This window comes from Paroedura picta, chromosome 1 (assembly GCF_049243985.1).
Source record: "Paroedura picta isolate Pp20150507F chromosome 1, Ppicta_v3.0, whole genome shotgun sequence".
Classification (NCBI taxonomy): Eukaryota; Metazoa; Chordata; class Lepidosauria; order Squamata; family Gekkonidae; genus Paroedura; species Paroedura picta.
Window position 1 is genome coordinate 198,282,941 of NC_135369.1, and position 15,401 is coordinate 198,298,341.

General features: G+C 44.3%; 1 protein-coding gene across 1 annotated transcript in view; it reads left to right on the top strand.

Annotated features, from left to right (window-relative positions):
• The first annotated feature begins 12,058 nt into the window (after positions 1-12,058).
• Positions 12,059-15,401, top strand: part of LOC143826971 (serotriflin-like) — a 43,796-nt gene continuing 40,453 nt past the window's right edge. The window contains exon 1 of the mRNA XM_077316048.1: positions 12,059-12,226. The gene's annotated coding sequence lies outside the window, so the exon portion shown is untranslated. The remainder of the gene's footprint in view (positions 12,227-15,401) is intronic.

Here is a 15,401-nt window from a genome sequence, read left to right on the forward strand (position 1 = left end):
AATTCACCCATTCCTGTCCATTTTAGTTCACTGATTCCTAAAATGTCGATGTTCAGTCTTGTCATTTCTTGTTTAACCATGTCCAGCTTGCCTTGATTCATGGATCTGACGTTCCAGGTTCCTATGGAATAAAAATCTTTACAGCATCGGACTGTCTTTTCGCCATCAGTTACTTCCACAACTGAGCGTCCTTTCGGCTTTGGCCCAGTCGCTTCATTCATTCTGGCGCTACTCGTACTAGCCGTCTGCTCATCCCCAGTAGCATATTGGACACCTTCCGACCTGAGGGGCTCATCTTCCAGCGTCATAACGTTTTGCCTATTGGAACTGTCCATAGAGTTTTCATGGCAAAGATACTAGAGTGGTTTGCCATTTCCTTCTCCAGTGAATCACCTTTTGTCAGAGCTCTCAGCTATGACCTGTCCATCTTGGGTGGCCCTGCACGGTATAGCTCATAGCTTCACTGAACTACGCAAGCCCCCTTGCCACAACAAGGCAGCGATCCTTGAAGGGGGCAAATTTGGATAGGATATACATAAACTGCACTGCAATTGTAAGAATGTTTCCTTGGGACTAAGCCAAATTGAATGCCATGGGAATTACTTTTGATTAGACCTGTTTAGGATTGCTCTCTGCATGGGGGTGGGCCAAGGATGTCAAAAGAGAGGAGACTGAGCTGTACTGAGTTCTGGAAGACTGCATTTGCAAGGCACTCTTCCTGCTGAACAAATCTGAATAAAGTTAATGTGGCTCATTGTACCTTACTATACTGTACAATGGTAATTACTTCTCATGCTGGAATGAGCCCTGATTTCATTTAAAAGTATCATCAGGAAGTGTGGGCAAACATTTAGCTGTTTATCACAAACCCTTCTTCATGCCTGATGTATTCAGTACACTGTCCAGTGACGGGAACTTCATGTCCACCCTGTGCTCCATTAGCTGCTCATTCTTGCCATCAGATCGTTGAGTACTGACCACAAACATGCCCCCCACCCCCCAAAAAATACTTTTGGCAGTGTCCCAAGGAAAAGGATCTTGGGATGGTTGAACTTATTGACTGAAAACAGGATAGATATGGATTTTTTAACAGCCCGCTTCAATATTGTGGTGTTCAAAATCCTATGGGAGCTGACATCTCATGTCTTACAGTACGGAAGGATACTGGCTCAAATTTCATCTTGTCTACAAACTTGGTGGAGGCAGTCTTATTATTATTGCTATTTATTAGTTTTGATATACCCCCCTTCCCATGAGCAGGCTAGGAACAGCTCACAACATGCATATCCAACCTTTATAAAATCACAGTTAAAACAGCATTAAAACTAATAGTGTTTCTCCTGATTGGCTCATTGATCCATCCCAATCCATTTTAAGCGGGTTTTGGATAAGTGAAAGAAATAACCCAGAGGTGAATGGAGTGAGTCCCATAGATTTTCTTCACGGCAAGCTTGGTCTGGCCTCAACCAAAGGCCTAGTGGGAAAGCTCCATTTTGCAGGCCATGTAGAACTTAGGTAGTTCCATCAGGGTCCAGGTCTCACCTGGCAGCTCAGTCCAACAGGCTGGGGCCATGGCAAGAAAGGCCCTGGCCCTCACACAGGGCCCTGGCACTTTCTCCAGGCTGGGGAGCACCAATATGTTGGTACTAGAAGATCTCAGCATCATCCCACCACACACGGCGTCTGTTGTGGGGAGAGGAAAGGGAAGGCAATTGTCAGCCACTTTGAGCCTCCTTTGGGTAAAGAAAAGCGGCATATAAGAACCAACTTCTTCTTCTTCAGTAATATCAGGGCTTTCTCAGCCTCCCCTACCTCACAGGGTGTCTGCTTTGAGACTCCTTTGGGTAGAGAAAAGCAGCATAGAAGAACCAAGTCTTCTTCTTTTTCTTCTTTAAGTTCTTCAAGTTCTTCTAGGGCCATCCTGGAAGAAGTGGTCCCTTAGATATGCAGGGCACACACTGCGTATAGCTTTAAAGGTTAGAATCAACCCCTTAAACTTGATCTGGAATTCAACCAGCAACCAATGTCTCCATATGACATCTGCATCCTAAGGCTGTCCAGGTGCTGGCTTGTAATTTGCCCACATTTGCCTCAGGATGAGGGAAATAGAAAAAAAGGTGGATTTGCATCCACTCATACATAGAGTCCAAAACACCACGAATCCCCAAAAGGAGGGGGAATGCTGTATCATTCTGGTTTCTCCATAGCAATGCGGAAGTCTTACTTTTGTATTAAAAATGTGTCTGTGTTGTGGCATTACCACATAGCAACGTGGAATTGCCTTTTTAAAAAACAAATCAATTGGGGGGCTTGGGTGGAGGAAGAATGTTTTAGTCCACGAGAGAACTGCTGTGCTGTGATTCAGATTCAGATTCCTTTATTGGCATAAGATTTGATATACATAAATCAAAATTTAAAACAGAAACAAATTCCGGGCATAGACATATGGACAACAGTAGTAAGGCCTTATGCCGTATAGCCGATCTGCAGCAGAGATAGATTAGTTCTCGAGATGGTTGACAGGATTCTTGCAGGGTCCACTGTCTGAGAGGGCCCCTTTACACTCAGCAACATCTTCACTGGATGTTTCTCATCGATGCACAGATACTTCAGTTTTCCCATAACCCCCCCCCCCCCAGATAATGGTGGAACATCTAAAATTTGGGCAGTTGAATAATAGGTGGCTAAGGGAATCTGGTACATTGCACCCGTGCAGGCAGCTTCTCTCATTTCGAGGGATTTGAAGGAAGCTTCCTCTTGATAGGTTTGAAGGGAAGATGTTTAGGCGCGCAAGGAGAAAGGCCCTTTTAAGGGAATAGTCATCTAACACTTGCAGATATAGGGGCATTGATTTATAAGGCCAGGGGATGTTCCAGTGGCCTGGTGAACAGATCCTGTGGGTTGATGTGCCTATTGTCTGAATATCCTGGTCTTCTAGTCTTTTAGTGATCAGCTTCAGGACTGTGCTGTCATCATAATGTGCTGTGCTGTGATTGAAGACTTGTGACAATCCAAAAAGTGGGAGAAGTTTGTTTTGCTTTCCCTTGCAGCCTCATTGGGAGGCAAAAAGCTGTGATGGGGCAGAGGGAAAACTCTGGAGGGGGTCTCCCTTATGGAGGGCTGCAAACGCGAGGCTTACCATCCACACACATTTTACCCCTCCATGCAGAAGTGCTCTGAAAGTGCTAATTGTGGTTTCTCAGTAGCAAGTGGAGACAGTGGAAGTAAGACATATCGGTGCACCATATTTCCTGCTTCATCTTTTCCTTGTTCTGCATGCATTTTGCTCCCTCTAGTGGCTCATTCAATACTACCATGGATTAATTTCAATATAAAAGCCTGAAATAAAACCTGCAAGGAAATTTCCTGGAAATTAACTGATGTAATATAAAACCAACCCCTACAGAGCACAAAATGTATGCAGAACAGACACACACACTCGCCAAGAAATAGGACCTTACAAGCAAGGAAACTGAGAATGCAAAAAAACCTTACAGATTAAGTCCATTGATTAGACTGAAGAATCTCAGGTATAAGATTGAACTGCTAGGCTAGTCATTAAATGACTGTGTCATTTCAGCATTTAAAAAAGAATACTTTGGGCATTAGTTTAACTGCCTCTGCAGCCTGTAGTCTGAGAAGTATGAGGCACCAGCGTGCCTTCCTCTGTTTTCGGCCTTTGCTGCTTAGAAAAGAGATGTTAAAAATGTTTCCAGGAATGCTAAAAACTTAAACTTCCTAATGGCAACTTCCTAATGGCAGGGTTGAGCGGTTTGGCTTGGTTCAGCCGAACCAAGCCAAATTATTTGCAATTGTCTTCTGACAATACTTTAGGGGAAAAGATATTGTTATATTCTCCTAGACCCTCAACCTGGTGATCGGGACCCCTTTGTGGGGCACGCAATCTTTTTACGGGGGTTGCGGCAGGGCAAGCACCTTGGCGGGGGGGGGGGCACTGCCGCCACTGTTGCTGCGAGATTGGCATGGGGGACAACAAGCAGAACTGAACTGAGAAACCCGGGAAAAAACAATTTATACACAATCATGAACAATGGATCTTCACGCCATTGGCCAGTTTTGGTTTAATTTCTGTGAAAGAACCCTTGCATAATTTCATGGTCGGGGGTCACCACAACATGAGGAACTGTATTAGAGGGTCAAGGCATTAGGAAGGTTGAGAACCTGGAGTACTGTGTGCAGTTCTGGAGGCCTCACTTCAAGAAGGAGGTAGATACAATTGAAAGGGTACAGAGGAGAGCGACGAGGATGATCTGGGGCCAAGGGACCAAGCCCTATGAAGATAGGTTGAGGGACTTGGGAATGTTCAGCCTGGAGAAAAGGAGGTTGAGAGGGGACATGATAGCCCTCTTTAAGTATTTGAAAGGTTGTCACTTGGAGGAAGGCAGGATGCTGTTTCTGTTGGCTGCAGAGGAGAGGACACGCAGTTTAAACTACAAGTACAACGATATAGGCTAGATATCAGGAAAAAAATTTTCACAGTCAGAGTAGTTCAGCAGTGGAATAGGTGGTGCTGAACTCCCCCTCACTGGCAGTCCTCAAGCAAAGATTGGATACACATTTTTCTTGGATGCTTTAGAATGCTTTGGGCTGATCCTGCGTTAAGCAGGGGGTTGGACTAGATGCTCCTTCCAACTCTATGAGTCTATGATTTTATGATTAACCACTGAGGTCATCTTGCCAAAGAATTTGTAGGAAGTTTGGCCTTTATTTTATCAGTTTTGTCTTCATTGGCTGGGTTTTAATAGTAGCACAAGTACTGCACCAGTGCCAGATAACCGTCTATATTAGGGACAGTGAATATTTTTTAATATGCTTTTATCTGCCTTTCAAAAGCTCCATTGGTTTATATCGCATTAATTCATTCACCCCATTCACCCCATACTTTAAAAACAATTATAATTCAATCACTGTTTACCTGGAACCTTTTATGTAAAATTTTCACTGCAACAATGAAATTCATATTCCCAGCTAGGCTGCAAGGAGATCAGTCATCCTGATCTCATTGTAGACTTTCCAAAGTTCTGTTCTCATCAGTGTAGCCCAGTTGGAAATGTGAAGCTCATTGTTGCAATGGAAATTCTACAGAAAAAGTTCTGGGTAACCAGTGTTTGAATTATAATTGTTTTTGATGGGGCAAACGAATCAATTTACCAAACTGATGAAGGTTTCTTCTTCAAGCAATAAATATAAAACAAAGAAATACATTCACTCTTGGGATTCGGATATCATTAATTGTTTGCTTCCCATTATGTTATATTTTTCATTGTGAGTGACTTCAAAAAAAAACCTCCGTAATTTCGATCTAGTTTGGCAACCATAAAACCGGCTGAATTGGACTCCGCATGACTATTTTGGCTGTTTTGGGATTTGACATCTTTGCCCTTTCCAAATGACAGTTTATTTGCTAATAGTTATGACAGGTTGGCTCATGTACTATCTATTGTCTAATCCAGGGGTAGTCAAACTGCGGCCCTCCAGATGTCCATGGACTACAATTCCCAGGAGCCCCCTGCCAGCATTCGCTGGCAGGGGGCTCCTGGGAATTGTAGTCCATGGGCATCTGGATGGCCGCAGTTTGACTACCCCTGGTCTAATCTGTCCTTAGAACCGGTCACATTTCTAGGAACATCTTTGGATGGCTTGCTCTTTGAGCAGTGTTGACAGGATCCCTGAGGTCGTGAAGGCCAAGATCTGTAGAATAAATCCTGACCTACTGATGAAAGCTTTTATAAATCCTGGAAGTGCCTGTCGGCCAGAGGAAATGTTTCCAAACCATCTTCTAGAGGGCACCAGAGGGGACCCATCACACTTCACTGAGGAGGTTCCAGGAGAGGTAGACAACTGGAGAGAATGCTATGAATCTCACGGAGAACCGTCATAGTTCCCTATGGGAGAACAATTCGAATGAAAAGTTGGCAGGTTGCCGTCTTCCATCAGGAGAAGGCTTTGTTTCATTCAGGGTTCCCTCAAGGACCCTCTCCTCCTTGCCCAATATCTTAATCATAGTCTTCATGTTTTTATATGTATATGTTAGCTGGGTTGTGTTTTGATGATGGTTAAGACAAGGCTTTATTATGCAAGTTTTTAAATCTAAGCAACCTTGCAGGCCCTAATGAGGGCAGAAAGCGGAGGGATGCATTTTGAATATCAACAGATTTTTATCCCACTCCAAGCACGTTATTCTCCAGAAGAAAAAGTACGGAGAACATGACATTCATTGATGGGTCTCCCTTTAGCATGTGCGAGGACAAGAGTGCGTCCAGGTATCTAGCATAACTTTGATCAAGTACAGTGACACAGTCTGACTTCCAAGTGATGGAACTGTGTAGGACGGCTGCTAGATCTGTTCCTTGACTTTTTATCCAATGCAGCACTTAACCAGCACTTAAACCTTCTACCACCGCATTGCCCTCTTGACATGATTCTTTCAAGAAGTTGCAAACTCCAGGTAGTTCAGGAAACATTGGGCTTGACTGAGAAATGTGGAAAGCTACAAGTTTTGAAATCAAGGTCAACAAACATGGCTGTGTATCTTCAGACTCGATAGGCCGCTGGAGGACTCCATTAAAACCATCAGCATTGGCACGGCCTCCTGTTTCCTTGCAGCATAACTCCGGGGGCGAAGCAAAGAGTCCGACTATCTCTTCCTTTCTACTGTTCTGATGCCATCACTTTGAGGCATATGTTTTTGTTCCCAGGGAATCTTCATCATGACTGATATAAGGTTGCCAGCTCTGGGTTGTGAATGAATTTTATTTAAAAAAGCATTAGCCAGAATGTAATTTATATGCATAAATTATTAATTAAAAATTAAAAACATTTAAAATGCATAAAAACAATGGAAATGCATCGAAGATAGTTTTAAATAATGCAATCCCATTACTGACTGCTCATTATCCTTGCGCGTGCTCTGTATACAAAGACAGAACATTTAGCAACCTGCCTGAAAGTAGATTCTTTCCCTTACCACAGGACGAACTTGTTCGACTTTTTCTGAGGTAGCACCAGTCTTACTAAGCAAAGGGGAGATAAGATGAATTCTAGCTAGTATATAGAATGGACATCTGATTAACACTTGATCTACAGTTGCCAACTCTCCAGAATTACAGGGGCAAATTCTTTCCGCTCTGGGGATTTTCTTATATTGACCCTCTAAAACAGCAGAGGGGAGAGCCGAACATCTCACCAACATGAATGCCCTCCTGTAATTTTTTTATTTCCAGGTAACAAAGGTATTCAGCTGGGGCTCGAATATATCTCAAGCTTGGGGGAGCTGGGTTGTGAAATTCCTTAAGATTTGTGGGTTGAGCATGGGGAGGGTGGGATTTCAGGAGATGAGACCCCTCAGAGGGGTCTACTGTCATTCAGTCTGCCTTCCAAAGTAGCCATGTGCTCCAGGAGAACTGATCTCTTTTATCAGATCTCTTTTATCACATTCTCTCTCTCCTTGTAACCATAAGAGCAAGACATGCTTCCTGCAACTCCATCCGTCTTACCTAGTTAAATCATCTGTCTTACCTAGGCCTATTCTGCACACATTAGATAATGCAATTTCAATGCACTTTAGAAGTCGATTATCCTGTTCTACACAGGAAAATCCAGCTGCCAAAGCACATTGAAAGTGCATTATCATGTGTGTGCGGAATGGGCCCTAGTTAAACCTAGTTAAACCAAATTACCTAGTTAAACCATTGTGTCTAGAACAGAGTTCCTTACAATAGAGGGCTCCTATCAGATTGCTCAGGTTAAAAAGCCTCCATGTGTAACTGTATTCCCTATAGAAGCACATACGCCCACCAGATTATTCCTCTGTGCTGTGTGCTTTGAGCACTCTGCTAATATAATATTGCTATCGGGGAAATTCCAGGAGAATGCCAGTTCCAGCTGGAGGCTGGCCATGCAGACGGAAATAATAAATAAATGTTTTATTTGTGTATTACCCCTCCCTGTCAGCTCGAGGCAGTTATTAGGACTTTCATAGAACCATAGAGTTGGAAGGGGCCATGCAGGCCATCTAGTCCCACCCCCTGCTCAATGCAGGATCAGCCCAAAGCATCCAGGGGAAGCATCTCCTTAGGCAGTCAGTTCCACTGGTAAACTGTGATTTTCTCCTCTCATATCTAGATGATATTGTTCTGCCCATAGTTTAATCACATTACTGAAGGTCCTATCCTTTAAAACGCCTTTTAAAAAAACAGAACAGTAAAACAATAAAATAATAGATCCTATAAAAACCACTTGCTATTATTGTCTCCTTATGAGGATTGATCAAATCTTGGAGAAGCACCCTGTTGGTGGATGTTTCTGGTGGGGAGGCCAACAATTCTTGGTGTCTTTAACTCGCCTCAACCATTGGCTCCAGAATTGTGAGGGAACCCGAAGGGTCCTGATCTTCGCCAAGCAGAATGTTCCACCAGGCCAGGGCCAAGGCTGGAAAGGCCAAGAAACTCCTCATTATCCACAACTGAGCAAAGCTCAGTCAATGATGAGAATTCTGTGATGAGAATTTTGGCTTTTCAGCAAGGCTGTGAGCTGCCAAACTGGTTCAAGATACCTTTTCTTCCTAACTGTTGCCGTCAGGTGCCCTATCTTCCACTTATGCTAATTTGCAATTCAGTTCACTTTGGACAACTCTGTTGGGTGAATATGGGGCTGTTTCTGCATTAAGGATATTGTTTGGATTTTTTTTGCACCTTTGTTTTCATGCTCCTCAATCCCACCAGTTTGGTGTAGTGGATAGGAGCCAGTTTGGTGTAGGAATGCGGACTTCTAATCTGGCATACCAGGTTTGATTCTGCACTCCCCCACATGCAGCCAGCTGGGTGACCTTGGGCTCATCATAAACCGCATAGTTTTAAAAGGTGGTGACAGCGTTACAGCACTGTTTCTGAGTTTTAAAAAAGCATTCTTACAGTCATAGAATCATAGAATCATAGAAACATAGAATCATAGAGTTGGAAGGGGCCATACAGGCCATCTAGTCCAACCCCCTGCTCAACGCAGGATTAGCCCTAAGCATCCTAAAGCATCCAAGAAAAGTGTGTATCCAACCTTTGCTTGAAGACTTCCAGTGAGGGGGAGCTCACCACCTCCTTAGGCAGCCTATTCCACTGCTGAACTACTTTGACTGTGAAAAACTTTTTCCTGATATCTAGCCTATATCGTTGTACTTGAAGTTTAAACCCATTACTGCGTGTCCTCTCCTCTGCAGCCAGCAGAAACAGCATCCTGCCCTCCTCCAAGTGACAACCTTTCAAATACTTAAAGAGGGCTATCATGTCCCCTCTCAACCTCCTTTTCTCCAGGCTGAACATTCCCAAGTCCCTCAACCTATCTTCATAGGGCTTGGTCCCTTGGCCCCAGATCATCTTCGTCGCTCTCCTCTGTACCCTTTCAATTTTATCGACGTCCTTCTTGAAGTGAGGCCTCCAGAACTGCACACAGTACTCCAGGTGTGGTCTGACCAGTGCCGTATACAATGGGACTATGACATCTTGTGATTTTGATGTGATGCCTCTGTTGATACAGCCCAAAATGGCATTTGCCTTTTTTACCGCTGCATCACACTGCCTGCTCATGTTTAGTTTACAATCCACAAGTACCCCAAGGTCTCGTTCACACACAGTGCTACCTAGAAGCGTATCCCCCATCCAGTAGGCATGCTTTTCATTTTTCTGACCCAGATGCAGAACTTTACACTTATCTTTATTAAATTGCATCTTGTTCTCATTTGCCCATTTTTCCATTGTGTTCAGAACTCGTTGAACTCTGTCTCTATCTTCCGGAGTATTTGCCAGTCCTCCCAATTTGGTGTCATCTGCAAACTTGATGAGTAGTCCCTCCACCCCCTCATCTAGATCATTAATAAATATGTTAAAAAGTACCGGGCCGAGCCCCGAGCCCTGAGGTACCCCGCTACTCACCTCTCTCCAGTCTGATGAAACACCATTGACAACAACTCTTTGAGTGTGGTTCTCTTACCAATTCCCTATCCACCTAACTATCTGAAAATCCAGATTGCAGTCCTTCAACTTATCCATCAGAACATCATGGGGAACCTTGTCAAAAGCTTTACTAAAATCCAAGTAAATGACATCAACCGAATTTCCCCGATCCAGCAAACCTGTTACTTGGTCAAAAAAGGAAACTAGGTTGGTCTGGCAGGACCTGTTGGAGACAAATCCATGCTGACTTCCTTGGATCACCAAATTGTCCTCCACATGTTTGCAGATCGCTCCCTTTAATATCTGCTCCATTATCTTCCCCACAACAGAGGTCAGATTCACTGGTCTGTAGTTTCCTGGGTCATCCTTCCTCCCTTTTTTGAAGATCGGAATAACGTTTGCTCTTTTCCAGTCCTCCGGGACATCTCCAGTCCTTAAAGAGGTTCCGAAGATGATGGACAAGGGCTGTGCAAGTTCTCTGGAAAGTTCTTTGAGTACTCTCGGGTACATTTCATCTGGACCAGGGGATTTGAACTCATCCAGTGCAGCTAAATGCCTCTCGACAACCTCTCTATCCATGTTAACCTGCCACCCAGACACTATCCTTTGGCTATAGCCATCTCTAGATGTGCCTAAACACTTTGACCTGTGGGAAAAAACTGATGTAAAATAGGCACTAAGCCTTTCTGCTTTCTCTGCATCTTTCGTTAGAGTTTGCACCCAACAGTGGGCCTATTGCCTCCTTGACTTTACGTTTGCTCCTCACATAACTGAAAAATCTTTTCTTGTTACAATGGGCTTCCCTGGCCAATCTTAGCTCACTCTCAGCTTTGGCCTTTCTGATGATTGATCTACAGTGCCTAGTAACCTGTAGGTACTCTTCTTTAGAGCTCTGTCCCTCCTTCCATTTCCTGAACATTTTCCTTTTCTTTCTTAGTTCCTCTTGAAGTTCTCTGTTCATCCAAATAGGCTTCTTAGAGCTCCTGCAGTGTTTTCGTATTTCTGGAATAGTCCATGCAATAGCTCTTGTTTGAGTAGCGCCCACCCTTCACATGCTCCCTTCCCTTCCAGCATTCTCGTCCATGGTATGACACTCATCATGTCTCTGAGTTTATTAAAATTTGCCCTATGAAAATCCAACATCCGTGTCTGGCTACAAGCTTCCTTGGCTCCCCATCTCAAAAGGAATTCTATGAGGACATGGTCACTTCCCTCTAGGGTCTCCACCTCCTTCACCTCATCCACCAACTCTTGCCCGTTGGTCAGTATTAAGTCCAGTATGGCTGAACCTCTTGTGGGTTCATCTACCATTTGATAAATGAAATTGTCAGCCAGGCAGGTCAGAAACTTGCATGACTGAGGACGCTTCGCAGAGTTAGTTTCCCAGCACACATCTGGGAAATTGAAGTCACCCATGATGACAAGGTCCTGCCGTTTGTTTTCCCCTCGCTTATTTTCACCCAGATGCTTTCCACTGCAGATATGCTCTCCTTCACTAGCATTTCCTGACAGGTAAGCCCTTTCCTCACATACAGTGCCACTCTTCCACCTCTTCGATCTATTCTGTTTTTTCTGAACAGTTCATATCCATCCACCATTACATTCCAGTCATGAGAATCATTCCACCAAGTTTCTGTGATGCCTACTAGATCATACCTTTCCATCAGCATGAGAAGTATGAGAAGTTCCAGTCTTACACAGCAGTGTTATGGTGTTATAATGTTATACTTCAGATGTTTTTGTTTTTTTTTAAATGTCATATGGGACACTGGAGGGAAGGGGGGAAGGTGATCAACAGTGCAGAATGGTGGGACTAAGGGGCACAACCCAAACAAAGGTACAAGCAGGCATCGTTTTGCAAAAAAAGGTTGCTGGGAGGCTGTCTCCATCAGACTCTGTGCAGAAACGTCATGAATTTCAGGTTGCAGAATAAGGGGGGAAAGCCCAAATGAAAAGAAACCCAAGGTGAGGCTAAGACAAGGTAGGTCTCCATGCGGAAATGACCTGAACTACAAGTCTGGAATTAGCTGGCGACCTATCTACCCACAACATAACACTTGCACTAGCCTCTTGAGTCACCAAGATCTTTTCTGAAAACATTCAGGACCTTTTAAAATAATACAGCCTACTGCTTCTGGCTTGGTATTTCTCTGTCCTTCCCAAAGCAGGAAGTGTTCCTGCTATATATAAACCTCCCGTGCTTTTATAGTTTTGCCTCCTTCAGCTATTCAGAAAAGACAGACAGGACCACGCTGGGAAAGGTAATGTAGAAAAAGTCTTTCATTTAAGTGTAAAAAATCCTGCTGGCCAAGTAGGGTCGCCAGGACTCCTCCTGGTCACCCACACGGGATGGGGGCATAGGGCTACCAGATCCAGGTTGGGAAACTCCTGAAGATTTGGAGATGAAGCCCGAGGAGGACAGGGATCTCAGGGGGCTACAAGGCCACAGAGTCCACTTTTCAAAGCACCCATTCTCTCTGTACTCTGGAGGTGAACTGTAATTCTGTGTCACCGGCATCCCTATAGTTATCAGCCCACAGCCTTCAAAGCCAGTCCTAACTGAAATCTTGGAAAACCATGATTGAAAAACGTCATCTAAATTAACAGTCAAATATACCCAAGCCCAAAATATAGCTGTGCACACTTTGTTTCTATGAAACCTCCTTAAAAGAGAAAGAAACATTACTATGCCAGGGGCCGAGGGAGATGTTTTCCATAAGGGATGTTCTCAAATGCTGTCTGTGTTGAAAAGGTGTGGGGAGTTTCTGTTGTCCTCTGTCACTGGCAGAAGGGCTTTAGAAATATGCTATAAAAAAAATTCAAAAAAAGGCCCAGTTTGGATTGTTTTGTTGTGCCCCAGGGAACATTCCAAGTGGTCTCCCCCCCTTCGCATGAATATGTTACTTTCACAAGCTCCCTTGAACTTAAATGAGTAGCCATGTTGGTCTGAAGTAGCACAATAAAATCAGAGTTCAGTAGCACCTTTAAGACCAACAAAGATATATTCAAGGCGTGAGTGTCTTGAGTAAATCTTGGTTGGTCTTAAAGGTGCTACTAGACTCTGATTCTCTTGAACTCAGTGACCTTAATTTGACAAGTATTTGTTCAAAGCATCCATTTTCTCCAGGGAAAACACCTAGGTCCCACCTGGAGGTTGGCATCCCCTGGTGGCAAGGGTTCAGATATTGACGGAGGAGGCTAGAATTCGGGAAGAAAGTTCAGGAGGGACCTGATGCCATAGAATCTGCCTCCAAACTTGCCATTTTCTTCAAGTGGAGTTGATCTCTGTTGTTTGGAGATCAGTTATAATTCGGGGAGGAGGGGCGGGGATGGGACTCCAGCCTTAACTTGGAGGTTGGCAATCTTACACAAAAGGATGAACTAGGAAAATGACAGCAAAGGGGTCTGTGAGAGATTTTCTGGGAACTAGACACCAACTTACAGGAATACCATACAGGGGAATCCTTCTAGGAAGGGTTTTAAAAGGGGGATAAAACCCAGGCCTGGATATTAAAACCCATCAGGCCTGGTTCAGTGTCTCACGAATGATGAGACAAACCAACAGGAACAAGTTGGTTTGCTTTTTAAAAAGGTTAACAAAGTTTATTCACAAAGAAACAGGTAACTGAGGTTAATGTTCACACAGAATCAGTAATGTGGGATGTTATGTTTGTGCCCAATAGAAGGTTTGTGCCCTTCTATTAGGCAGGTTTTATAACATAAAATAGAGGTCCCCATACAAGGATTGTTCAGATTGGCTTCATTGAGGCCAGTGGCATTTCTGTGCCCTGCTATCCATCTTCCTTAGGGTCCATTAATTCTCTACAGACATTGTGGGTGCTTGATGATCAACTTTGGTTGCCAATCTCCATATGGGGCCAGGAGATGTCCCTGAATTACAACTGAACTCCTGACTACAGAGATCAATTTCCATGGCGGAAATGGCAGCTCCAGGGTGTGTGTGTGTGGGGGGGGGTGGACTCTTAGACCCTACCAAGCTCCTTCCCCTCCCCACACTCTGACCCTGCACCCCAAAACTCTCAAGAATTTCCCACAGATGAGAAGAAAGCTGACGAACAGGCGAAGTGCAAACAAAGAATTTTTATTCTTACGCAGAAGGTAAAGGTATCTCCTGTGCAAGCACCGGGTCATGTCTGACCCTTGGGGTGATGCCCTCTAGCGTTTTCATGGCAAACTCAATACGGGGTGGTTTGCCAGTGCCTTCCCCAGTCATTACCATTTACCCCCCAGCTAACTGGGTACTCATTTCACCGACCTCGGAAGGATGGAAGGCTGCTGGGATTGAACTCCCAACCTCATGGGCAGAGTTTTCAGACTGCATGTCTGCTGCCTTACCACTCTGCGCCACAAGAGGCTTGTACACAGAAACAGCAACACAAAAACAATTTCTGGTATTAAACTTGTTTTTATAGATTCATAGAATCATAGAATTGGAAGGGATCACCAAGTTCATATAGTCCAACCCCCTGCAGAATGCAGGAAGTTCTTCCTCAGTGACTGTATTTCTATAGTTCCAGGGTTTTTACAGGATATTTTAAATCAGACCCCACGAGTATCCATATCTAAAAAGTATCCACTTTGATTGCAGTATTTTTAGTGGGGGATCAGCATGTCTACAGCCTACCTCGGAAACATAGCCACTGAGGAAGAACTTTCTCCTTGAAAATGAGTTTAATACCGGATCTTGTTTTAGAGTTGTTGTTTCTGTTTAAGAATAAAGAAGATTCTTTGTTTGCACTTAGCCAGTTTGCCAGCTTTCTTCTCACCTGTGATTTCCTTTGGCTGGTGGGTCTTTACACAACCTGCAGGCAGGTTTGAAGATCTCCCAGAATTACAACTGATCTCCAACTACGCAGATCAGTTCCTCTGGAGAAAGCAAGTACTTTGGAGAATGGACTCTATAGCATTGTATTCTGTTGAGGTCTCTTCTGTTTCCCAAACTCTCACTCCCTTGGCTTTGCCCCCAAATTTCTAGGAATATCCCAACCTGAATTTGGCAACTCTAGCCCTTCCACTCTTGCGAGTCCCTTGGACTGCAAGGCGAACAAACCGGTCAGTCCTAGAGGAGATCAGCCCTGACTACTCCTTAGAAGGCCATATCCTGAAGATGAAACTCAAATACTTTGGCCACCTCATGAGAAGGAAGGACTCCCTGGAGGAAAGCCTAATGCTGGGAGCGATCGAGGGCAAAAGAAGAAGGGGACGACAGAGAATGAGGTGGCTGGATGGAGTCACTGAAGCAGTAGGTACAAACTTAAATGGACTCCGGGAAATGGTAGAGGACAGGAAGGCCTGGAGGATCATTGTCCATGGGGTCGCGATGGGTCAGACACGACTTCGCACCTAACAACAACAACAAGCCCTTCCACTCTGAGACTTGGGTAGAAAGCCCTTGGAGTAGACCCCATTCCTATG